This window comes from Macrotis lagotis, chromosome 3 (assembly GCF_037893015.1).
Source record: "Macrotis lagotis isolate mMagLag1 chromosome 3, bilby.v1.9.chrom.fasta, whole genome shotgun sequence".
NCBI lineage: Eukaryota > Metazoa > Chordata > Mammalia > Peramelemorphia > Peramelidae > Macrotis > Macrotis lagotis.
In genome coordinates, this window is record NC_133660.1 from 219,247,492 (window position 1) to 219,272,260 (window position 24,769).

Here is a 24,769-nt window from a genome sequence, read left to right on the forward strand (position 1 = left end):
CCTTAGTTTTGATAGATTGCTGCATTTTGTTGACTCTGTATGTAGTTACACATCTCAAATTTTTTTTTGTTTTGGTTTTTGCCCATTGTTCCAACCAGGTCATTCAGACACTAAACTCCCTTCCCTGGTTATGTGCAATGCAAGTAATGCAATCCCAATTGGGGGGATGAGAGAGAGAGAGAGAGAGAGAGAGACAGAGAGAGACAGAGAGAGAGAGACAGACAGAGAGACAGAGAGACAGAGAGAGACAGAGAGAGACAGGCAGAGAGAAAGACAGAAACAGAACATCCTAATTTGCAACTCCAAGATCCAGTATCTATGAATGATAAGATTATGTTTTTGCCTTCTTTTTAAAAAAATTTGAGCAATAATACTCAAGATTCCCATTTAAAAGAAGAGGAAATTAGGAGAATGAAGTGATATGTCCATCATCACACAGTTCTCTCTTCTGATTCCAAAGCCAGTGTTCTTTCCTCTCTCCTGGATGCCAGCCCCTGAGGTGAGTCTGTTTTCTGCCTATACCAAAGTCTATTTTTCAAAGATGAACAGATTTGTCAGACATGGAGCTAGCCTGAATTAGGTATAGAGTAGAGAGAGATTGAAGCAAGGTAGATTTCGGTTGCATTTTAAGAGACAAGCAATCTAACCATTAGAGTCATTTAAAAAAGAAAATAGCCTCCTATACACTAGGAAACTTCCTTTCACTAGAACTGTTCAAGGAAAAGCTTAGTGACCCTTGCCAGGGGCACAACAGAACGAATTCCTGCAATGTCAGGGAAGTCTGATCTAGATACCCTTTCATATTCCTTCCATCATACATTCTTTATAACTAAGATTCAGAGACTTGCCTAGAGCGATGAGATGTTCAGTGACTTAGTGAGATCACTACAAAGTCTGTGTCAGAAGTGGGAGAGGAACCCAAGTACTCCCAGCACCAAAACTCTCTCTCACTATTTCATAAATATTTGTGAATTGAATTAAGGTGAACAGGTTACACATATACCCAGAGCTGACCATCAGCAGTTCTTTTTTTCAATTTACTAAGTACCTTCCCTATAGCCAGGAGTCAGGAGAGCCCCAAGTTTAAATCCATTCTCTGCCTTTCACTTGCTTTGACCAAGGGTGGTACTTAACAAATATTTATCCAGAACCAAATAAACCACCTAAGGCAAATCACTTAATTTTTCTAACCTCCCTTAATTCATCTAAAATATGTCAATAATAATTCTAGCCCTGCTTACTTGATCCAGTGATTATGGGGAAGTTGCTCAATAAAGCTTAGATGCTTTGGTGAACATCAGCAAAATTAAGAAATTAGCAAAGGTTGTTGTGGTGTCCTTTTTTCCTTGTTAGCAACTAGTGTTAGATTTGGATTTTGGGAAGATCTGAGTTGAAATTATGCCCCCCAGATAATTATCAGATATATGGCCTTAGGCAGGTCATTTGTTCTCAGTCGTAGTTTTCTCATCTGCAAAAATGAATTAATAATAAACACCTAACTAACAAAGTTGTGGTAAATACCATATGTGATAACATATGTAAAGGGCTTTGCTACCCTGAAAATGCTATTTAAATACTGCATTTTATTATTATTCCTCATTCTCCTCCTTAGAATCCCAGGACCCTTCTATACTCTCCTTATTTTTGCTCTTGGAAGCTTTGACAGTAGTCCCTTCTCATGATTCCTATGATTTTTTACTTCAAATTATACTTTTCTTAGGAGAGATGTGCAATCCAAGGCAATTGAAGCAACCAGGCAGTTCAGGGAGAGACTTGTTGGGGGCGGGGGATGGGAATGTCCAGCTGCCACTCTGTGATGATCTTCTCTACCCAGGCCTAAGGTTGGCCCTCATGATACTCTGGGGAAGGTCGAAATGTTGAAAGACTTCAAGAAGAAAATTGTAAAGCTTAGAAGCTTGTCACAATCTTCAGAGTCTCAGTTCCCCATTCCCCTTTCTCATGCCTTCTGATGGAAGGGAATGTCATTATTCCCTCACCTAGGTGGTTTTTTACCTGGAATCTGTGAATTTATTTTGTGTATAAACACACCTATGCAAGCTATGCATATCTATCTATCTATCTATCTATCTATCTATCTATTTATGTGTGTGTGTATAGATAGATAGACAGATAGATATACATAAGCATCCAAATCTATTCCTATTACCATAAATAACTGAATTTCAATATAATTGGTTTCCTTTGTAATTCCATATATTTTATTTTATTCATTTCAAAACAGTACTCTGAGGAGTCTATAAACTTCACCAGTCTACCAAAGTAATCCTTGATACCAAATGACTTAAATAGAGCAGAAATTCATATATTTCTAAAGAGAATTATTGACATGTATAGATATACTTCCAGCAAGTCCTCAGGCAAAGAGAAAAAATAAAAGTCCTTGAAATTATCTTTGATCCATCACATAAATCCAAATCATTTGCTTAGGGAAAGACCTTGATGGGCTCTAAAAATCACTTTTTATTCATAATCCCTTGATCCTTTGTGCGCATATAGCACAGCTGTGGAAATAAGGAAATTTATAAGCACAATGCAGAGAACCCACTGCTTCCTTGCCCAGAAATGCAATGATGATTTGCAGAGAATTGCGAGCACAGCAGGAACTCAATAAGACCTGGTTGAATGGATGACTATAGCTCATGCCCACTATCAAAAGCAAAAGAAGGAACCAGAGACTTTCAATGCTGGAGGGGCCCTCAGAACAGATAGAACATACAAAGCCCTGGCTAGAACAGACTTTAAAATATTGAATGGTAATGTTGGAAGGGATCTTAGATAGAACAGAGAATATAGAATTTGAAATACCAAAGTTGGCAGAGACTCTTCTAGTCCAACCCCTTGCCCAATATTACACATCTGGTGAGTGAACAGGGCAGGGATCAGAAGCTGGAGCCTTGGGCTTCCAATCCTGATCTCTTCTTTCTATACTAGACTACAGATCAAGGACTATCTATTTTGTCTCTTTATGTTCCCCACAGAGTTAAGCAAATAGTAAACATTCACTGTTTCTTTATGGTTGAGACTGGATTATTTTTAGGGTTTTGCAAGGCAAATGGAGTTAAGTGGCTTGCCCAAGGCCACACAGCTAGGTAATTATTATGTGTCTGAGGCTGGATTTGAACTCAGATATTTCTGACTCCAGGGCCAGTTCTCCATCCTCTGCACTTGAGATTGGATTTTGAAGATATGTTACCCAATCTTGGGTTCAGTTTTGAGGGGATAAAGGGCCAGAAAAAGTAGAGATGAGATTCCTACCCTCAAGTAGCTCCCAGTCTGGTTGGGGAGCCAAGATTTTGATGCATAAAATAATCACTACACCTTTTTGACATAGGGCAAAAAAAGAACATTGAGAGTCCCTTTAGGGTTTTGGGAATTCCAAGGAGAGGGATCTCTCTGAGGAAGTAGAAAGGCTTATGCAAAGAGGTAAAACTTGAGCCTTGAGGTGTGGAGGCATAACATTTCTAATGGAATGGATGGGATGAACCTTGAAAAGGTGAAGGAGGAAGGGTGGAAGGAACTATTAGATGGAGCAGTGAGTACAGTCTGACTTCAGTAGTTAAGGGGCAGAGAGAAACAAGGATGTTGAGGCAAATTGGATCTGGAAGGGGAATTCCTCCAGCTTAGAAGTCTGTGATTCTACCTGAATGGACATGATGAGACCAATTTCTGGATGTGAGCTACTGGAATTAGAGTATTGGATCCAGGTGCTGATGGGAATGACCTCAGCAGCAGGCACATCATTCACTGGTCAGGACTGCCAAATAGATTTCTGGCAAATGATATAGCAACCCTCTTCCAAGGAGCCATGGGAAGGGAGGGATGGGAAGAGAAGAGGGAAAGCATGAGTAATGACAGTAATAAACTTACAGGAGATTAAAATGGGAAGTAAATATCATCCCTACCTTTCATCTGAATAGAACATTTTAAAAATCATTTTTCAACTGATTATTTTATCCTCCCAACTCCCCACTGAGCTAAGTAGGGCAGTATTATTGTGATAGGGGAGGAGGGTGGCCAAATGAGGGAGCTGAAGTTCACAGAAGGTCAGTGATTTGCCCAAGGTCTACAAGAGTAGAACAAGGTTATAGGGTGTATGCAAGTCTTTTTGGCTAACAAAATGAGTTATATTGCTAAACAGAAATATTATTGCCAAAGAATTTGCTTTTAAAGACTGAACCTTCAATGAGGCTCTTCTGGGAGAGAAGAGGGAAGAACTGATTCTTGTCAGGAAGCTGAAAAGTAGATTAGGACAGGGAAAAGGGAAGAGAAAGGACATAAGTCCTGTAAACTAAATGATAGATTTGAGGCTCCTCCAAAGAGATGGAAGTTGAATGTTCTGTGGAAGAAACAGCTGCACACATTTTCTAGAATGATATAGCAGAGCCACAGAAATCATCCAGTGAGTGATCATCTGGTAAGAGACAAAGGAAGAAAAAGCAAAAATATTGACAATGAATTTATTATAATCTTGTTAATCACATAACAACAACAAAGAAGTCTGTTTTGTACCCAGGACATATATCCAATAATGGAGAATCTTTCAGTATCTAGCTAAAAGGATGATGGTGAGCTACTTCTGGTGATTCATAGGGTACAGATAATACTGCCAAATGAAACCTAAAAAGCATCACTAAAAATTAAAGAAACCTTGACAAGAAATTGAAGACCAGATTTTCAACAAGTCAGCAAGTGTTTCTTAAGAAACTTCTGCTACTACACACTGTGCTAAGTGCTAGGAAAATAAAGAAAGACAAAAACTCCTCCCCTCAAGAAATACAAAATCTTTGGGAAGTTGTGTTTTCCCACTGTTGCCCATTGAAAGCAAATAACACAAAAGAGAAAAATTGATTTGGGAAGCAAACACCTGGCTAAGCAGGTGGTGTCTGAGAATGGGTTCTGAACTATGGTTTAAAAGAGATCCATGACACATTCCTGGCTAGGGATGGAGTATACCTACTAAAAGTTAGGTACAATGTCAGCTATTCTGCAAATCTAATCAAAAGTGTTTTCAATTCAAAAGGGGATGAGGGAGAGGGAAAAAAGTTATTCCCTGAGCTAGATAAGACAGAGCATAACTACAATAAAGAAATGGGAATAGCACCCAAGTTACCAAGAAATTCACAGGAAACAAAAGACCAAGAAAGGAGTCAGCAAGAAAATTCTTAGTGTCAGATGTTGTTTTGCAAAAGTTCAAAGTTTAAATAATGAGAAAGAGGAATTAGAAATTTCAATTCAAGCAGACAAATTTCGGTTACTTATCACTGAAACTTGGCAGGATAAAAACCAATGATTGAACTATGGTTCTGGATCAGTATACTTTATTCAAAGAAAACAAGACAAATAAAGGTTGTGGGGTAGCATTCTATTATATAAAAGTTCATTCATTTGAAGACATCAAAGAACTAGAGTGGGTACAAATGTTAGAAAGCATTTGGATGAAGTTTAATAATGTTAGAAGCAGAAGTGATTTTTGTCATCAGAGTTCATGGAACAAGTTATCTGGAGTAAAAGAGGAAACAGGAAGAGTTTGAGAAATAGATCTCAAGTCCAGTCCACTGTCATGGTATAATTGTGAAGAGGAAAAATCTGAGCAGCTAATAACTTCTTGATTTTTAGTAATGATAATCTCATCATTCAAAAGGCAGAGGAAACAACAAGGAGCAATTCTGCATTGAATTGACTGTCAACAACTTGGAAAAAAACAGTTTCTGGCATAGAAATGATGGTAAGACATTTTTAAAAATGCTTCACTATGCCTTTAGGCTGACTTTCTAATCTTAAGGCACATTACTCTACATTCCAATGAAACCGGACAACTTATTACCACTATATGCAGGTTTCTGGTTTTTTGTCCTCCATGTTGGAAATGAACTTCCTCACTGTTTGTTGCCATATAGAACTCCCAGCTTCCCGACTTCCCACTGTGTTCCTGTCACCTCTTCTATCAGCTCCTGAGTCAATGCCATCCCCTCCAGCCAGGCAAGAAACACCCAGAATAAGTGACAACTTTCTAGAGTTGATAGTAGAGAATGAAAAATAAGAGATTGAATGACTTTATCTTCTCACTAGAGATAATCCAAGAAAGATGGGAAAATCTTACCTGGTAGAATGTTGTAGATAGAGATCAAGTATAGGTAAAAGTTGTATCCTAGGTGGGCTCTTTGTAGTTTGTGAGTGAAATTCTTTGTGAATTTGATTCTTAGTTATGAAATTAAGACCTAGGTACATAAAATGACTTGCCTAAGGTCACACAGCTGACAAGCTGTAGAACAGGCATTCATGTCTAGGTGCTATTATTCCAAGTCATGTAATCACATAATATAAAGTTGGAAAGACCAGACTCCATATGTTAAAGAACAGAGCATAACTACACTTAAGAAATGGGAATAGCACTCAAGCTACCAAGAAATTCACAGGAGACAAAAGTCCAAGAAAGCAGTCAGCAGGAAAATTCTTAGTGTCAGATGTTGTTATGCAAAAGTTCAAAGTTTAAATAATGAGAAAGAGGAATTAGAGATTCCAATTCAAGCAGACAAATTCCCACTACTAACATACCCAATCAGTAGACACTAACTTCTTCTTGAATGCCTCCAATGAGAGGGAATCCACTGCTTCTTGAGGAAGATCATTGAACTTTTGGAATTCCCTCTCACTAACTTCTTCTAGTTCTTGAATTTGCTGTACCCCAAAACATGGAGCATCAGGATTTTGGGGGTTCCTTTGGTTTTATTATAGCATTCTTATAAAACTGTTCCCTAAAAATAATGCTTTGGAAAGAAAAGTATTTACATAATTTTTCTTTAGAAAGAGGTATGTAATGCCCATCATCAGAATATAGATCATGGGAGACTTCTTAGCTCAGGAACATATTCTGAATCTATCAAAAGTGGCACCTAAATAATGAAAAGAGAATTCTTAGTAATAATTGTAAGATATATTCCATAATTATTTCTTAAAAGAAGATTACAATGGATAATGACTGATGCCTGATTTATCCTAGCCGAACTGGCCCAGAAATGGGAGCACATGGTCTTCTCAGCTCTAAAAAAAGAGGGAAGAAAAAAGAGAAAGGGAAAACAGGTCATTTGTAGAATCAATTTTAAGTGACTCAATTGTCTCCAGGGCAATATAGATACAAGTCAACAAGCAAGTCTGGGAGGAGCAACAGAGATTTAAGGTAAAGGTCAGTAGAAGGGCACTTAGACAAAGAGTTTGTATCTTGTCCAGAGGGGGGAATAGTAGAGAAAACTTCAGCTTCTTTGATACCTGTGAGTTGACTGGAAGTCAGAAAGATCAGAATGAATAGAAGTTAATTGGAATCCTATTTCAGATTCTTACTGACTATATAACCCTGGACAAATTACTTGCATTCTCAGTCTCAATTTTATCATCTTTAAATAAGAATAATAATAGCACCTACCTCCCAGGGCCATTATGGGGGTTAAATGAGATAAGAAATATAAAAGTACTTTGCAGTCTTTTTTTCTTTTAAAATAGTTTTTTCTTTTATTTTGCCTTTTTTTATATAATTTATTTTTTAACATTACATTTTCACATTGTTGTAAATGTATATGTAAAAGTAAACTATTCCCCTGCCCCCACACAATGATAGAGACACCTCAAGAAAAAAACACAAGAAAAAAATATGCTTCAGTCTGTATTCAGACACTATCAGCTCTCTTTTTGGGTTGAATTGCTTTCTTTATCATAAGCCCATCAGAGAAGTTGCTTCAATATTTTCCCCCCCACAGTTGATATTGCTAGTTACATTTCTCTCCATCCTATTCCTCACTACCCCCATTTATTCTATTCTCTCTCTCTACTTTCACCCTGCCCCTCCAAAAATTGTATCTGACTATGCTCTCCCATGATCTTCCCTCTCTTCTCTCACCTACACCCCCTTTCCCTCCCCCTATCCCCTTTCTCCTATTCCTTTCCTCTCCTTTTTTCCTCTAGGGTAAGATGGATTTCTATACCCTATTGAGTGTGTATGTTATTTCCTCTCTGAGCCACTTCCATTGAGAATGAGGGCTCATTCATTTCCCCTTACCTTACCCCCTTCCAGCCCATTGCAAAAACTTTTTCTTAATTCTTTTACATGAAATATCTTAGCCCATTCTGCCTTTCCTTTCCCTTTCAATACATTTCTTTTTTTAATTCATTGACTCCATCTTCATAATACGTTATACCTTCATATTCAGCTCCCTTCTGTGCCTTCTCTATATATTCTACTTCTAACTGCCCTAATAAATGAAGTTCATATTAGTTATCAGTTTCATCTTCCCATGCAAGAATACAAAACAATTCAGTATCATTAAATTCCTCTTAATTTGCTCTTCCCATCGACCCTCTTCAATGCTTCACCTGAGCCCTGTACTTGAAGATCAAGCTTTCTGTTCAGTTCTGGTCATTTCAATAGGAAAGTTTGAAAGTCCTCTATTTAAATGAATGTCCATCTTTTCCCCGTGAAAGAATACATTCAGTTTTGCTGGGTAATTGATTCTTAGTTGTAATTCAAGCTCTTTTACCTTCCAGAATATCATAGTCCAAGACCCACAAGCCCTTAATGTAGATGCTACTGAATCCTGTGTAATCCTAACTGCAGCACAATCATATTTATTTCTTTCAGGCTGCTTGTAATGTTTTCTCCTTGACTTGGTAATTCTGTATTTTAGCTATAATATTCCTGGGAGTTTTCATATTGGAATCTCTTTCAGGAGATGATCAATGTGTTCCCTAAGTTTCTATATTTTATCCCCTGATTCTTGTATATCAAAGCAATTTTCCTGGAGAATTTCTTGGTAGTCCAATTTCCTGGTAGTCCAATAATTTTCAGGTAGCTTAATAATTTTTAAATTATCTCTTCTGGATCTGTTTTCCAGGTCAGAGGTATTTCCAATGAGATATTTCACAATTCCCTCTAGTTTTTCATTCTTTTGGTTTTGGTTTATTATTCCTTGATTTCTCACAAAGTCATCAGCTTCCCTTTGCTCCATTCTACATTTGAAGGAATTATTTTCTTCAGAGACCTTTGTATCTCCTTTTCCATCTGGTCAACTCTGTTTTTTAAGGCATTCTTCTCCTCACTGATCTTTTGGACTGCTTTATCCATTTGACTAAAACTGGTTTTTATTCCACTCTGCTATCTGTTTAGGTTTTATGGGAGAGCTCATCCCATTCACATTTAAAGTTATAATTACTATCTCTTTATTGCCCTCCATGATATCTTGCCTCTGTTTGTATTTTTATCCTTTTTTCATCTTATCCCTATTTCCCAGTATTTTGCTTCTAAATATCACTTCCTTCAATGTGTTTGCCCCCTTATATCCAACCCTCTCCCCTTTCTTTCCCCTTTCACTTTGCTCCTTCTTCCTTCCCTTCTTTCTGTCATTTCCTCTTTTCCTGCCCTCTTTCCCCTCCCCCTTTCCCCTCTTAGTATTTGAAAGGTAAGAGAAGTTTATAAACTTAGACGTGTGTGTGTGTGTGTGTGTGTGTGTGTGTGTGTGTGTGTGTGTGTGTTAATCCTTCTTTGAGCCAAATCTGATGAAAGTAAGATTCAGGTGGTTCTCACCTCCTCCCTTCTTCCCCTCTATTGCAATAGGTCCTTTATACTTCTTCATGTCATATATTTTACCCCCATTCAACCTCCTCTACCTCTTTACTCTCCCCCCTTTTAAGGAGATAATATTTTTAAATCATTGTATCAGAGTCACAGACAAGTCATGAGTATCCATTACTTCTGGCTAAGTGTATTCTCTCTAATAGAGTAACAATTCTCAAGAATTTTGAGAATCTTTCTTCCAGGTGGGAATATAGCCAGTTTCATCTTATTTGATAATATTTTTTTTCTTTTCCCATTTTTAGCTTTCCATGTATCTCTTGAACCTTCTGTTTGAAGTCTAAAATTTATATTTAGCTCTGGTCTTTTTGTCAGGAAAAGTTGGAAGTCTCCTATTTCATTAAATGCCCATCTTTTCTCCTGGAAGAGAAGTTTCAATTTTGCTGGTTAGTGAATTCTTGGCTGCATTCCAAGATCCCTTACTCTTCAAGATATCATATTCCAGGCCCTTTGATCCCTTAATGTGGGTACAGCCAGGTCCTGTGTAATTCTTACTGTGGCTCCTTGGTATTTAATTCTTTCTGGTTGCTTGCAAGATTTTCTCTTTTATCTGATAGTTTTGGAATTTGACCACAATATTACTTGGTGTTTTCATTTTTGGATCCCTTTCAGGAGGGGATCAATGCATTTTTTTCAATAACTATTTTGCCTTCTTGTTCCATGATATCAGAGCAATTCTCCTTTACTATATCCTGGAGTATGGATTCCAGGCTTTTTTCCTCCTCAATGTTTTCAGGAAGTCCAATGACCTGTTCTCTAGTTGGTTTATGACTACAAGCACTCCCCTCTGCCCTGGTGCTGTGAGGAGTTTTCTTGTTCTGTTATGGTAGTATGGGGCCCCAAACCTCCACCTAGTTCCAAGTATGAGCAAAGCAACAAAGTCCTACCCTAGAGACAGCAGAGACTTTGGAAGTCTCCAATAACTCCTGTACCATCTATGGATTGAGTGCTCTGGAAGCTCTCTACCTGGTGGTTCCCTTAGCCTGCTTCTGGTTCTAGGGGTGGTGTCTGGTCTGGGGTCCAAGCACATTCTGATGCAGCAGAGTTTTCCCACTGACTTTCCAAGTTGTCCTTGGAAATTCTTGGACTGAGAGTTCTGAAAACTGCCCCCAAGCACCCCTCAAGGATCCAGACACCCTGAGGGCCATTCCTAGATGGCTAAAACCAATTTGCTTCAGTGGCCTTTCCAACCCCGGTGATCTTCCCACAGATCTTCCAAGGTGTCTTGCATTGAAAAATTGCTTAATTCATTTTTTGTGAGTTCTTCCACATTATAATTGGGTAGAATCATGATTTTAAGGATTTGGAGTGATTTGAGTTTAAGAAGGGGTTTATATAATTTCTTATTTTCATTTCATTTTAAATTCTATAAATCTTTAACGAATGTTTATTGCTTCATTCTTTCAGTGTATCATTGTTTTACTGCCTTCTAGTACTGGAATTCAGTTGAAAAAAATTAAACATTTACTTCTTAAAGAGGGGGGGTGCAGTTGGGTGGCACAATGGATAGCACTTTGGACTAGAGTCCCTAGAGTCAGAAGGACTTGAGTTCAAATCCAACCTCAGCCACTTAATTATCTAGCTGTGTGACCTTGGGCAAGTCACTTAACTCTACTGTTTTGCAAAACAACAACAACAACAACAACCCCCCAAAAAACATTCTTGATTAAGCCATTCTGGATTTCCTCAGTCAATTCTTCCCTTTCTAAATAGTCTCAAACCCTGTCTTTAAATAGGTACTAGAATTTTATCAAGAATTGTAGTCATGCTCAGAAGTCTCTAATTTTCAGCTTCTGGAATTTCCTGCCTTCACTCTACCATCTTCACTCCCTTTGTAGTCTTTAAGGCACAAAGTGCTATCATCATCATCATCATCATCATCACCACTATTATCTAGCAAGGGAAGGAAGCAAGGTCAAGAGACAAATACTAGTCAAGAGACAAATACTAGTTGTTTTTTATTTATGTCTGACTGCTCATGATCCCATTTGGAGTTTTCTTGGCAGAGATATTGGAGTGGTTTGCTATTTCTACTCCAGCTCATTTTGCAAATGAGAAAACTGAACTAAATAGGATTAAATGACTTGCCCAGGATCACACAACTAGTAAGTGCCTGATGCCAGAGCTGAACTTGAGAAAATGAGTCTTCCTCATTCCAGGTCCAACATTCCATCCTCTGAGTCATCTAAATGACTAGGCTCAGTGTGAAGGGTAACAAATTCTGAATTCTACTGCTTTCCTCTTTCCTTTCAGTAATCCTTTCAAAAAAGGAAACAGGATCCAGGGTGATACTCACCTATAGTACTGAGGATATGGAGACTGGTAGATCTCTTGAGCTCCGGAATTGTAAGCTTCAGTGATTAAGCTAGTATCACTATGATGAGCCCCTTGAATTGAGAAACCAGTGGGTTGCCAAAGAGAGGGAAAGTAGCCAATACTGAAAATGGAGCAGATCAAAGGTATAATGAACTGAACATTATTAAGATCAACCAATGAACAGTCCTGTTATACTAATTGGAATGAGATAGGGAGGAAAAAAAGGAAATGGGGTTAAGATCAACATGATTCATTTTTGATAGAGCCATTTTTGCTTTCCTCAGGCAATCCTTCCCTTTCTAAATACTCCTAAACCCACCCTTTAAAGATGTACTAGAATTTTATCAGGAGATGCAGTCATGCTCACAACTAGTCTCTAATTTTCAGACTCCTCTCTCTGTCTCTCCCAAGATCACACAGATAGTAAGTGTTAAGTGTCTGAGGCTGGATTTGAACTTGAATCCTCTGGAACCTACTACTCTATTCAACGAACCACCTAGCTACCCCACCTCCACTCTCTTTCTTGAGCTTGAAAATTTGGATAATAATCTTCCTCTAGTCTTTTCTTTAATTTATTTATTTTCATAAATATGCACATATATATATTTTTAAGTAACAAAATTTCCTTCCACCCTCCCTTCCCACCCCACTCCCCTCAGCAGGGAACAGTCAAGTTAGCATTGTCCATACATTTTTTTGATGAACATATTTAAACATTAGTTATTTGGGGTATGAGGAATTATGATTAAGGGAAAGAAAAACACAAGAGATCATTTTTTATAAAATATTCATCAGATTATGAAGGGCTGTTTCATGTGTGTGTGTGTATTTTCTTTTGTTTTGTTTTTCTTCCTCTGGATGGGAATAATATAGTTCATAGCCAGTCTAATACAGTTGTCTTAGCTTTCTAGACTATTTAGAGGAGCTGCTTCCATCAAGCTTGTTCAACTCACAAAGTTGTTGTTGATGTATACATTTTTCTCTTTCTTCTACTCCCTTTGCTCAGCATCAGATCCCATAAGTCATTCCATGCTTCTCCAGAGTCCGACTACTTATGGTTTCTTATTCATACATATGGTGCCTAGTGTTCATGTACCATAACTTGTTTAGTCATTTTCCCAATTGATGTGCATCCCCTCAATTTCCAATTCTTTGTCACTACAAAAAGAACTTCTATGAATATTTTGGAACATGTAGGATTTTTCCCTTTTTTATAAGTTCTTCTGGATATAGACCTAGAATTGGAATTGTTGCATCAAAGGGTATGAATGGTTTTGAATATAGCTCCATATTGCTCTCCAGAATGGTTGGATTTGTTCACAACTTCTTCCTTGAGTCTTGAAATTCTTTCAAAGATCCCCAAGAGAGACTCCAAAATTACATGGAATAAAGTTTATCTAAGCATGGTGACTTGAATGCATTGAAAATAACTAAGTCAAATTATTTCCTTAATTTTCTGGATTTTCTCCTCCCTGATAATCACCTTTTCCCCCTCTCCTCAGTCCAATCGTTATTCTTTTTTGGAAGAAGAAAACAAGAGCAGAAATAAATTTATCATTCTCACAATTATTCAGTCATCATTCCATCCATCTCAAGCAGTGGTCACACACTCATCTTTGAACCTCCTCACACCCCAGAAAAACTCAAACAATAGCAGCAGCAATGATGATTTTGTAGATAGGGAAAAAATGTTTCAGATTTATAAGGTCTTTAACTTCTAACATATAAACTAATGAGTTTGTATTTTATCCTAAGGGAAATAGAAAACCTCATGTAAAACATAGATTGGATTCTAACCCTGAAGGGAGCAGTCTTTTTCTGGAAATTTAAACACTTGAAACAATTAGTAAAGAATGAGGAAATACTATAAAATTGTTAGGATGTATGGACATCCCAGGTCATCATCAGTCATTTTGATTTTTGTCTTGCCACTGGACTTGGATGACTTTGGAAGAGAGAATGAGGCTAATGACTTTGCCCAACTTTACCTCACTCAAATTCAATTCACTTGCAAGTCAAGATATCACTTTTCTGATGTCACTGGTCCTCTTGGAAAATTAAAAACCAGTAAGAACAACAATAACAACAGCCCTCTTGGATCCCTGTTTTCCACAAGATGCAAATTGAGTTACATTATCTCCAAATTCCCTTTGAGCTATACCATTCTGTGTCTCTATGCTTTCTTATCACTCTCCTTCCTCCCTTCAGTTAAATGTCATTTCTATCAAAAATTTTGAGATAGGGAGTTATCCATCATCATGCCTGCTTACTACACATTCCCAGCACCCTCAATGAAAGGCATTTCATAACCTCTTGACCATCATTCTCAGGAGTTCAAGAAAATACCACAGAAAATAGTGTTTGCCCCATTGCCTCTGAGATCATAGATTGATTATAAAGAAAGGATAAATTCAGAATAGTTTGACGCTCAGTTGAATTCTGTTCACCTTCTTCCCCTTAAAAGGCGAATAGATGCTGCAATGGATAGGAGGCTAAACCTGGTGTCAGGAAGACAAGTTCAAATTTGACTTCAGATACTTAATAGCGATCATTAATCAAGTTACTTAACCTGTATCTACCAGCTTCCCCATTTAAAAAAACAAAGATAATAATAGCATGTTCCCCACAGAATTATCATAATGATCAAATAAGATAAATTTTGTGAAGTTTTTAGAATAATAGTTGGCTTAAAAAAACTTTATTCCTTCACTCCCCTCCTTAGGTCATAACAATAATAAAGATGGACAGGAACTTGGATTTTATTGCTATAGAGAATTCCTAGGTGAGGAGTTTTTCAGCATTTCCTATAGCAGAGATATCAAATTCAAACCTGGGTAGCATTTGGGTCAACCAGATTAAAATGTAATCAGGAATTGGTTAATAAAACAACAATATATTACAACCTCATTATGTTAATTTGTTGTTTTTTTAAGTCAATATATGTTTCTATTCAAATCTGACAGGGCTTAGAGAACTGAGCAATTAAAATTAATAATCTTGGCCAGGGTCAGTATAGATCAAAAGCAAATCACTTAATTTCTCAGCAAGATGGCATAGTGAATAGAGCACAGACCCTGGATTCAGAAGGAACTCAGATCAAATCTGGCCCCAGACACTTGGCCCTTACTAAGCTGTATTACTTGGGGCAAGCTATGTAGCCTCAATTGACTTGCCAAAAAATAAAATAAATTTCTCAGTACCCCCCAGTCAAGATTCTAATTTTCCAAGTTGTCATTTGGAAGAGTTGAAGATGATCTCTTTACCAATGAAATTATAGAAAGGGACCACACTCAATCTGTTTTCTATCCCTCCCTTCAACTTTAGCTCTTAGGTATTATGTGACTTTGGACAAATCACTGTCTTGCTATAGAACTCAAGGGGTTTCTTCTGTTAATTGAAACTAGACTAGATGATATCTGAGGCTGCTTCCAGTCACCCAAATTAAACCTCTGTCATTTCAAGTACCTTCCACCTCTGATATTCTAGAACATTTTGACTATCCCAGAACCCATTTATGTTTTAAAACATTCTAACAATCAACAAATGTAGTTGAGATCTTATGTCTCCCATCTTGGCTACAGTCCCTTTCCTGGTAGAGAAGTCATCTGCAATGAGTTAGAAAGATCTAAGACTGAGCAGGAGGAACTAAGGACCAGTGGAAAATCAGCAATTATCTAAGCAATTATTTAAGGAACAACATGATCCAGGGGAGAGAACAATGAATGTAGAGTCAGGAGGTAACTAACATTTTATTCCACATCTTCCACATTCCTCCATGTAACCTTGGGCAGGTCACTTCTCTCTTTTAACCTCATCTTAGTGAGGCTTTTTCTCATTTGTGAAATGGACAATAATAATATTTAATAATATTTTAATCTCCCCAGTACAAGGTTGTTGTGAGTGAAGAATTTTGTTAAATTGGAGATTACCCATGAATGGAATGTTCTTTCTTCTTGTTCCTTCTTCTGACTTTTCTGGAATCCTTCAAGTCTCAACTAAAATTCCATCTTCTACCAAAAGATTTTCCTCATCCTTCTTAATTCTAGCTCTCACCTCTATGGATATTTCCAATTTATCCTGTACATATTTTATTTGTACATGGTTGTTTTCCTGATGTCTCCCCCATCAGACTGTGAGTTCCTTCAAGCCTGAGATTGTTTTTTGACCTCCTTTATATCAACAGTGTTTAGCAAAGTGCCTAGCCCATAGATTTACTAATAGAAATTTCTCCATCTAGTCTTTCTCATTTTACAAGTAAGGAATCTGAGGTGCAGATAGGTTAAAACCACTTGAGAAAGGTTACATGGGCAAAAGGTAGAAATAGAAAAATTTGAACCTAGATTAAATGACTCCTAATCCAGTGACTTTTTCATTAACATGATACATAAATGTGAGTTGTTGCTTATCAAGGCTTTGCTTGTAACCATAAAATCAATGATGTATGTTTGTTGGCATTTAATGGTGACAGCATACTCCTATTACATAGCATTTGACATCTTCTGAATTTCATTTCACATATTTCAACTACTACTACCAGTAGTAGAATGTTCCTTGAAAGAATACTCTATTTAGCTGCTAATAATAGTAGAATGTTTCTTGAAACACTATATTTAGAGTGAGACAACCTGGGTTTAAATCCCAGCTCTGACACATTCTGGCTCCCTTACCTTAGATCAGTCTCTGAGCCATCAAATGATCCTTTGCTCTCATTTGAGCTTCCCACTCTCTAGATGAGTTTGCTGGAACAGGGTTTATGAGTCCCATTTTACAGATGAGAAATAAAGGTTCAGAGAAGTAAAAAAAATGAGTTGCTTACAATGAGGCAGCTGGTCATTGGAGACAGTATCAGAACATTACAAGACTCCATCCTCCTGCCCCTCCACTCAGGGCTCTTTCCACTTTGCCCATTTTAGCACAGGGCAGGAATTGTGCCTTCATCCTGGGCTCATAAGACAGTAATGTCTCCCTAGGAACCTGCAGCTGTTATTTTCCTAATCCTGAGAAATGGAGACCATGTGATGCCACATGCGTTCATTACATTCAGTCAGATGGAAGCAGCAGATGAACTCAAACTATCAGCTTCAAATTGCCAAATTTGTGCTGCAAATCTTCTTTATGATTCATTTTGGCAGCTGAGATGAAACACTCATGAGTCCCACCCAGTTCACACAAGGTGGAGGTTTCTAAGTTTTCAAAATGTACCCTCTCCAAAACGGATCAGTGTTTTTCCTTGTAGCTATAAGAAGAGACACAGGAGTCCTAAGTTCCAGTCTAGGTTTCTCAAAAGTCACTATGTGATTTTCAGAAAGCTACTTCCTCTTTTGGGGTCTTTCTCAAAACATCTGAGTTTGATGTATTTCTTATTCTCTCTTACAGAGTTTAGCTGCAAGCAACCCAGTCCAATAAAAGCATGTGAACATAAAATATGTTTATTGCAAAGCGTATGAGGGCAGAAGTGGATTTCATTTTCAAAGGAAGTTAACAAGGAAATAAGACTGCCTCCTTTTCCTCCAATCTAGAGGAGTCAGTCACTGTTCTACCATAAACAAAAATTCAAACACCAATCATGGCAGTACCAGTAACATGGGTGGATTTGGGACTTCAGTGAAGACAATAGCTCAATCCATCTCGCCCCTGAGCATCTGCATTGAACATCTGGATGATCAAAGCCCCAATATTCTCCTTTCATCTCTAACCCAATACACTATGCCCTAGTTGTTGATGAATTATTAATTGGGACCATGACTCCTAGACTGACCCAGCCATTTCCACATGTGGATACCGCTTTCTCCCTTTTAGAATCAGTGCCCAGACTATAGTATTATGAGGAAAAGAATTATTTTCTAATGGGCATGCTCACTCTCACAGGGCTTATAAAGTCTAGAAATGGAAAGCTCAATAGAGATTATTTAATCCAATCAGCAATTTTTATAGCTGAGAAAATGGAGACCCACAGAGGAAAAAGTATTTGTTCATAATCATGAATCTAATAAATCGCAGGGTTGAGATTTAAACCCAGGTTCCCTGATTCTGAACCTAGTGTTCTTAACCTAAGTGAGAACCAGGTTCTCACTGGATGGTTTCAATTCCACGGGGGAGTCCTGAATCCTAAGGAAAAATTCTTTATCTGTTGTAGCCATGGTTAGAGCTATGCCCTGAAGAATTTGTAGATTTAGGAATGAGATAAAAGCCCAGTAGCTCTCCCTTAGCAAGATATATCCTCTCGTCTCTGTTTATTTGACTTGCACATGAATGCATGAGAATCCCATACACACACATACAAACTTCAGTGCCCGCCATCACTTCCAGAATCAAACACAGAAATTCTGTGTTTGACTTTTAAAATCTTTCATGAATTAGCCCCTTCCTACATTTCCAATCTTACTATTACTTATCACCCCACAATGACACTGATCTCTTTGCTGTTCCTTACCCACTTATCTCCATCTCTCAACTCCAAGCATAACCACAGGCTGTCTCCTATGCATCCTATGTCTCTTCCACATTACCTCCTGGCTTCCCTGACATCCTTCATTTTGCATCTAGGGTTCCCACCTTCTCCAAAAAGCCTTTCCAGTTCTCCTTAACCTTCCTGTCTTCCCTCTTAGATTATCTCCATTTTTTCCTAATATATTTCTAGTCTATATTTTGCAGTTTGCATGAGATCTTCCCCATCAGACTGTGATGACAAGAATAGGGATTAAGGAGATTTTTTGCTTGTTTGTTTTGATTTTTGCCTTTCCTTGTATCCTAATATTAGCACATAGTGTCTGCCACATAGTAGGTACTTAAAAATGTTTGTTGACAGATGGATTCACTAAACATATATTTAGAAGTTTATCCTATATGTTCCACCTGCAAAAGTACACACACTGCTGTCTTTAGTTAGAAATTCTTTTTATCCTTTGTTAGAGAAAATTCAGCAGCCTCAGAGGTGATTGTATTTCTGTAGTCCTGAAGAAGAGAAAGGATTGGGGTGACTAGGTGGCGCAGTGGATAGAGCACTGGCCCTGGAGTCAGGAGTACCTGAGTTCAAATCCAACCTCAGACATTTAATAATTACCTAGCTGTGTGGCCTTGGGCAAGCCACTTAACCCTCTTTCCTTGAAAAAAAAACTAAAAAAAAGAGAAAGGATTAAGAGATAACTGGTCATCCCTAGGAAACTGAGAGTGGTATATAGAAGGAAGGACTAGAGAACTGAGACATGGGTCATGTTGAAGCAAGATTTGATCCTCAATGGAACAGATCACAATTTCATAGGATTTTGAGTTGAAAGAGGACTTAAAAGTTATCTAAGGTCACCTAAATCTGATTCCATATAATGGAGAAGGAAACTGAGGTCCAGAGAAAAATGAGTTAACCAAAATAAATAGGAGAGCAAGGATCAAGATTCAACCCCACCACAACAGAACTTCCATTCAGCATGGAAGAAAGTACAATGGAAAGACCAAGTCAATCCTCTGATCAAAATCTTCAATGGATTCCTATTACCTATCAAGACAAGTTCAAAATTCTGTGTCTGTCCATGCAAGTCCTCCACAATTTGGTATCATGTTTACTTATGTAGTCTTATTTCATATTACTCCACAACAGATTCCATGCTCTTAATTTGTTCGTGTCTTTTTCCTCTAAACTGACTCAACAGTTTCCCCAGATATTTTCTTTCTTCTCTTTGTCCCCTATTTCTGAAATGTCTTTCCTTTCCTTTTTTCTATCAAATCCCTACCCATTCTCCTCTTTCCAACATTCCTTGTGTCTCTCTTAATCTCTCTCTCCCTCTCTCTCTCTTTCTTTTTCTCCCCTAGCTCTCCATGCATCTTCATATATCCATATATCTTCTTGTATCTACATATCTAGACATGTATAGGCATTTACGTACTTATATAAACACATATACACATAAATATAGGTGTTTATGGAAATATACATATAAACATAGAGATGTATAAATTCATGCATTTACATATATGATGGAAGAGGGGGGAAAAAAGAGGGCCATGTATGTATAATATTGGATATCTACAGGTTGAGTGTATATTGGGCTTCAATGACACAGGGTACTGCAGTCCCAACCTACATTGGCTTCTAGGCTACCTCAAAGGTAGTCTCTCACTGTGTTCATTACCAGGTGATGTTTCTCAGTGGACCATCTGGAGTCATTATCCCCAAATTATCAGAATCAATCTGGCCTATATGCACACAGGCTTTCCACACTCACAAGCCATGTCATTCCGGGCAGCTGGTAAGTTAAAAGCCCTACAGGTTATGTTCTGAACTAGGGAACAATAAAATGGTGTTCACAATTTTTTAATAGATGAAAATAAAACAAATCTATGGCTCCTCTTTGACCTTTCTCCAGACTTCCTTCTCTCTCTGTTGAGAATATTGCTACACATTCTCCAGACTTGGGCAATCTATGTTCTCTGGTTATACTACTTATAAACATTAAGAATAGAAAAAATTCTTAAGCACTCCCTACAGAGGACCCTCTAACCTAACCTTCTTTTGTTATTCCTCCCAACTACCTTCCGTTTTCTTTTGAGAGTTGAAGAAAAGAAGAAAGGAAGGGAATAAACTATGTAAAAAGCACTTTACAAATATTATCTCAATTTTTAACTTCACTGACCCTGTCTCTCTCTCTCTGTTTCTCTGTCTCTCTATCATTCTGCCTGTCTCTGGATACCCCTTGAGGAAACTGAGGTCGACAGAGATTGTGACTAGTTCAGGGTCACATCCTAATCCTAACATTAAAGCTGAGCTAGGAAATCTCTGAGATTTCCAGCACACTATCCACTGAACCACCTTACTACTTAAAGAAAGGTCAAATCCCTTAAAATGTTGTTAAAAAGAGAGGGTTATGTGCTCAGAGTATGAGTTCTGAACCTCAGAATAAAAGAGAGTAAGGGAAAGATGGCAGGAAAGACTCTGCCCCAGCTTCCTACTACACCAGACTTCTTCAGAGATGGCAGGTCTAGAAGGGACTTCTCTTCAATCCTGATCCAGGTTCTGCCCCTAGTTGATCTCAGAACTAGTCTTGAAGAAAAGGTACAAGTCTCAGCAGGCAGCATTTCATGAGGTCATTTGCCCTGAGGGAAGGAAGGGGGAGGAAAAGAGAGAGAGGAAGCAAGGAAGGAAGAAGGGAGGGAAGGAGGGAAGGAGGGAAGGGAAGGAAGAAGGAAGGAAGGGAAGGAGGGAGGAAGGAAGGAAGGAAGGAAGGAAGGAAGGAAGGAAGGAAGGAAGGAAGGAAGGAAGGAAGGAAGGAAGGAAGGAAGGAAGGAAGGAAGGAAGGGAGGGAGGAAGGGAGGGAGGGAAAAGTTGGATAACAGAAGTCTGAACAATAGCAAGAGGGAGAGAGGGAATAAAAGAGTGAGGGAGGCTATAGCCTATAAGCAGTTAGTGTATCAGTGGATAGAGTGCTAGTTCTGGAGTCAGTGCCTCCTGAGTTCAAATCCAGCCTCAAATTCTTACCTAACTATGTGACCTCGGACAAGTCACTTAACATTTAATTCCATTTCCTCAACCATAAAATGAGGAATATAGCAGCTGGGATTTGATGTGAAGTTCAAATGACTTAGTCTTTTTAAAACACTTAGCACTGTGTCTGCCATAGTTGGAGCTCAGTAACTGCCAGCTTCCTTTTTTCTTCCTTCCTATGGTGAATATAACATTAGATCTAGCCAGAAGACTGGAGTTCAAATTCCAAACATGCACTGTTTGACATCTGTGTGACTCTGGGGAAGTGTTTGCTTCTCAGTTTTCATTTCTGATAAATGGAGATTGAAGGTGACTTCTAAGTCTGCAGCAGCCCACAAACTCTATCCTCATATAACCTGAGATATAGTTCTCCTAGAACTAGTTTCTTTATGCAATTGCCCAGGAAACAAAAGAGAAATAAATTTAAAAAAAAGATGACAAAACAGGTAAGAGGGACACAGACAGAGGCAGAAACTGACAGAGAAAGACAGAGAGACAGAGACAGAGGGAGGAGAGAGATTGAGACAGGAGGAGAGGGAGAGAGAGAGAGAGAGATACAGACAGACAGACAGACACAGACACAGAGAGACAGACAGAGACAGAGACAGAGAAAGAGAAAGAGAAATGAGGAAAGGAGGCTATGGAAGGGACAGAAAGGAAGAGGACAAGGGAGAGAAGGAGAGAGGAGGTTTCCAGTTGTCTGAGTTCAAGAAATGCTTTCTACATTGATGGATTTGCCGACTATTTGTATGACTTTAGGGAACTTTTGTATTGGATAGAACTGAACTTGCATGAGATCATTATGTAATCATTTTTAACATTTGTCTATGCATGGGGAGTTCAGTACGTTTCCATCATAGGACCCTGAGCAATTAAGTAATTAAATACACCACACACTCTCTCTCTCTCTCTGTTTCTTTGTCTCTATCATTCTGTCTGTCTCTGTGTCTGTTTCTGTCTCTCTGTCTCTCTCTGTCTCTCTCTGTCTCTCTCTGTCTCTCTCTCTCTCTCTCTGTCTCTCTCTCTCTCTCTCTCGCTCTCTATCAAAGAATATGAAAACTCAAACTCTTTAACTGTGAGAATTATATCATAAATTGGAATCCACAGCAGTGGGTCTTGAGAGTTATTGAGCCAAGTTGCCAGTTCCTCTGTGACTATAACTGGAAAGGCATCCCTGAGGTGTCATTTGAGCATGGTGACTCTGAATGAGATGCTTAGAAAATGTTTCAAGTTGGAATAATACCTGCCCTAAAATCATAGGCTCAAAACTCCTAGAAATTACCTCAAATGTCATCTAATCATTGTTGGAAACTTTTATCTTCTTTATTGTTGAAATTTGCCCCTCTCTAACTTCCAATTGGCATTTTCTAGTTCTTGGTCCATCTGTCCTCAGTAGATACAAAAGTTGAACCAATTCTTTACCAAAGAGTTATTCCAGTGAATTCACCATCATTAGAGGTATTCAAGAAAATTCAAGAGAATTCCTGCACTAGGCAAGGAGTTGAACATAAGAACTTTACAAGTGAGTATAGATTTTTTGTTGTTTTGTTTTGTTTTTTTCTTTCAGGAAGCTTGTTGTGGTAAAATGAACTCTAAGGTCAACTCTGTGATGTGAACTCAAATCCTAACTCTTACACTTACTAGTTGTGTGACCTTGAGCAAGTCACTTAACTTTTCTGGGCAATTCACATCAACCCTTCATTTCCTCTTCTGTAAAATAAAGATCATGATACTGCATGAGAAAGTATATTAGAAATCACTTAGACAACTCTCTCCTTTTGTGGATGAAGAAACTGAGGTCCAGATGAAATAACAACTTCACAGGATTATTTTGCAAAAAGCTTAATTTACTAGACAAATTAATAATAATAATAAAAATTATATAAAAACAAAGTTAGAAAGCATTTCACCTGTAATGTTTCATTTGACCTTCACCACTCTGGGAGATAGGGCTTATTAGTATCCCCATTTTTCAGATGAGGAAACTGATCCTGAGAGGGGTTAAGTGATTTGTTTTCTCACTCTGCTAGTAAGTACAGTTGAAACAGGCTTGCAACTCGGTTATTTCTGACACTAGGTCCACATTTCATGCTGAGTGCCTCTTAACAGCCTTAAATGGGAATACTTATCAGTATTCTCAGTCCATGAATTCTTCTCTGAGAAAATTCATTTCACCTACAATGCTTTTAAGATGCCAGTGGTTGGGCTTTAAAAATTGAGATCAAATAATTGAAATAGAAATAATTTAAAATATTAATTAAAAACTGAGACAGTCCTTCCCCTTCTCCCCAAATCTTAACAATGGGACAGACTATAGGGCAACATGGCAGAGACCCTGGAGGCTCCCACTGTGACTCTACCAGCTATATGGGTCATTGAAGTACTAGGGCCAGGAGGTGGAATGCAATTTCCTCATTAGCACTCTCATTTCTCAGTCCTCTTTATACTTCCCTTCACCCAATACCAAACTTAGCTGAGCAAAGGAAAATGGATCCTTCCCACCTCCTGTGGGTCAGAGAATTGGATGTGGTAGGAGGGGATATATCAGCTCAATAATACTGACTGCAAAGGACCTTTCAAAGCTGAACTAGAAATTGCTTTCCCTGAACTTGTCAATGGACATCCCACAAGGATCATTATCCATGACCCATATCCTAACTATAGATGCCCTCCCTTCAGATTTCTTTTCTTCTCTCTGCAACCTATTTCTTGGTGATTTTATCAGCTTCCATAGGCTTAATGATCACCTCTAGGAAGTAGTCTCTAAGGAGATTACTAATCTAGGTAACTGGTCCTGGTATCTCTCCTAAAGTCCAGTTCTGTATTGTTGCCTCTTATATTAGACAGGTGCAGTTTGGGTGTCTTGTCGAATATCTCATACTTGTGTCCAAAATAAAACTCGTGTCTTCTCCTACCAAAATTCTTTACTTCTACTGAAGGAATTCTCATTGTTCCAGCCATTTAGGGTAACACCCTCCAGTCATCCTGGCCTATCCTCCTTCCCATATTAACCATATAGAATCTTTTGCCAATTTTTTTTAATTCTTTCTCTACTTCCATTTCTCACAAATGTAACCTTCTATTAAGTCACATGACTAGAACAGACATTCACACTCTCATTATTTCTTATCTAAACTATTGCAATCAGTCTTCTTATTGGGCCCCTTTTTCAGTACCTCTAATCCATCTTCAAAATCATTGCCTTATTCATGGTTCTAGTGTACCAGCCTGACTATGTCATTCCCTGCTAAACATCCTTCAGTGGGTCTCTGTTTCCTCTAGGTGAAATATAAACCATTCATTTAAAAGCCCTTTACAATCTGTCTCCATCTTACTCA

General features: G+C 38.2%; 2 long non-coding RNA genes across 3 annotated transcripts in view; one reads left to right on the forward strand and one right to left on the reverse strand.

The window, feature by feature from the left end:
• The window catches only part of LOC141518131 (uncharacterized), a 167,934-nt gene extending 161,046 nt beyond the window's left edge, over positions 1-6,888 (reverse strand). For both annotated transcript variants that reach the window (XR_012477098.1, XR_012477097.1), the window contains exon 1: positions 6,122-6,888. This is a non-coding gene — a long non-coding RNA (uncharacterized LOC141518131). The remainder of the gene's footprint in view (positions 1-6,121) is intronic.
• The window catches only part of LOC141518132 (uncharacterized), a 79,685-nt gene continuing 60,223 nt past the window's right edge, over positions 5,308-24,769 (forward strand). The window contains exon 1 of the long non-coding RNA XR_012477099.1: positions 5,308-5,746. This is a non-coding gene — a long non-coding RNA (uncharacterized LOC141518132). The remainder of the gene's footprint in view (positions 5,747-24,769) is intronic.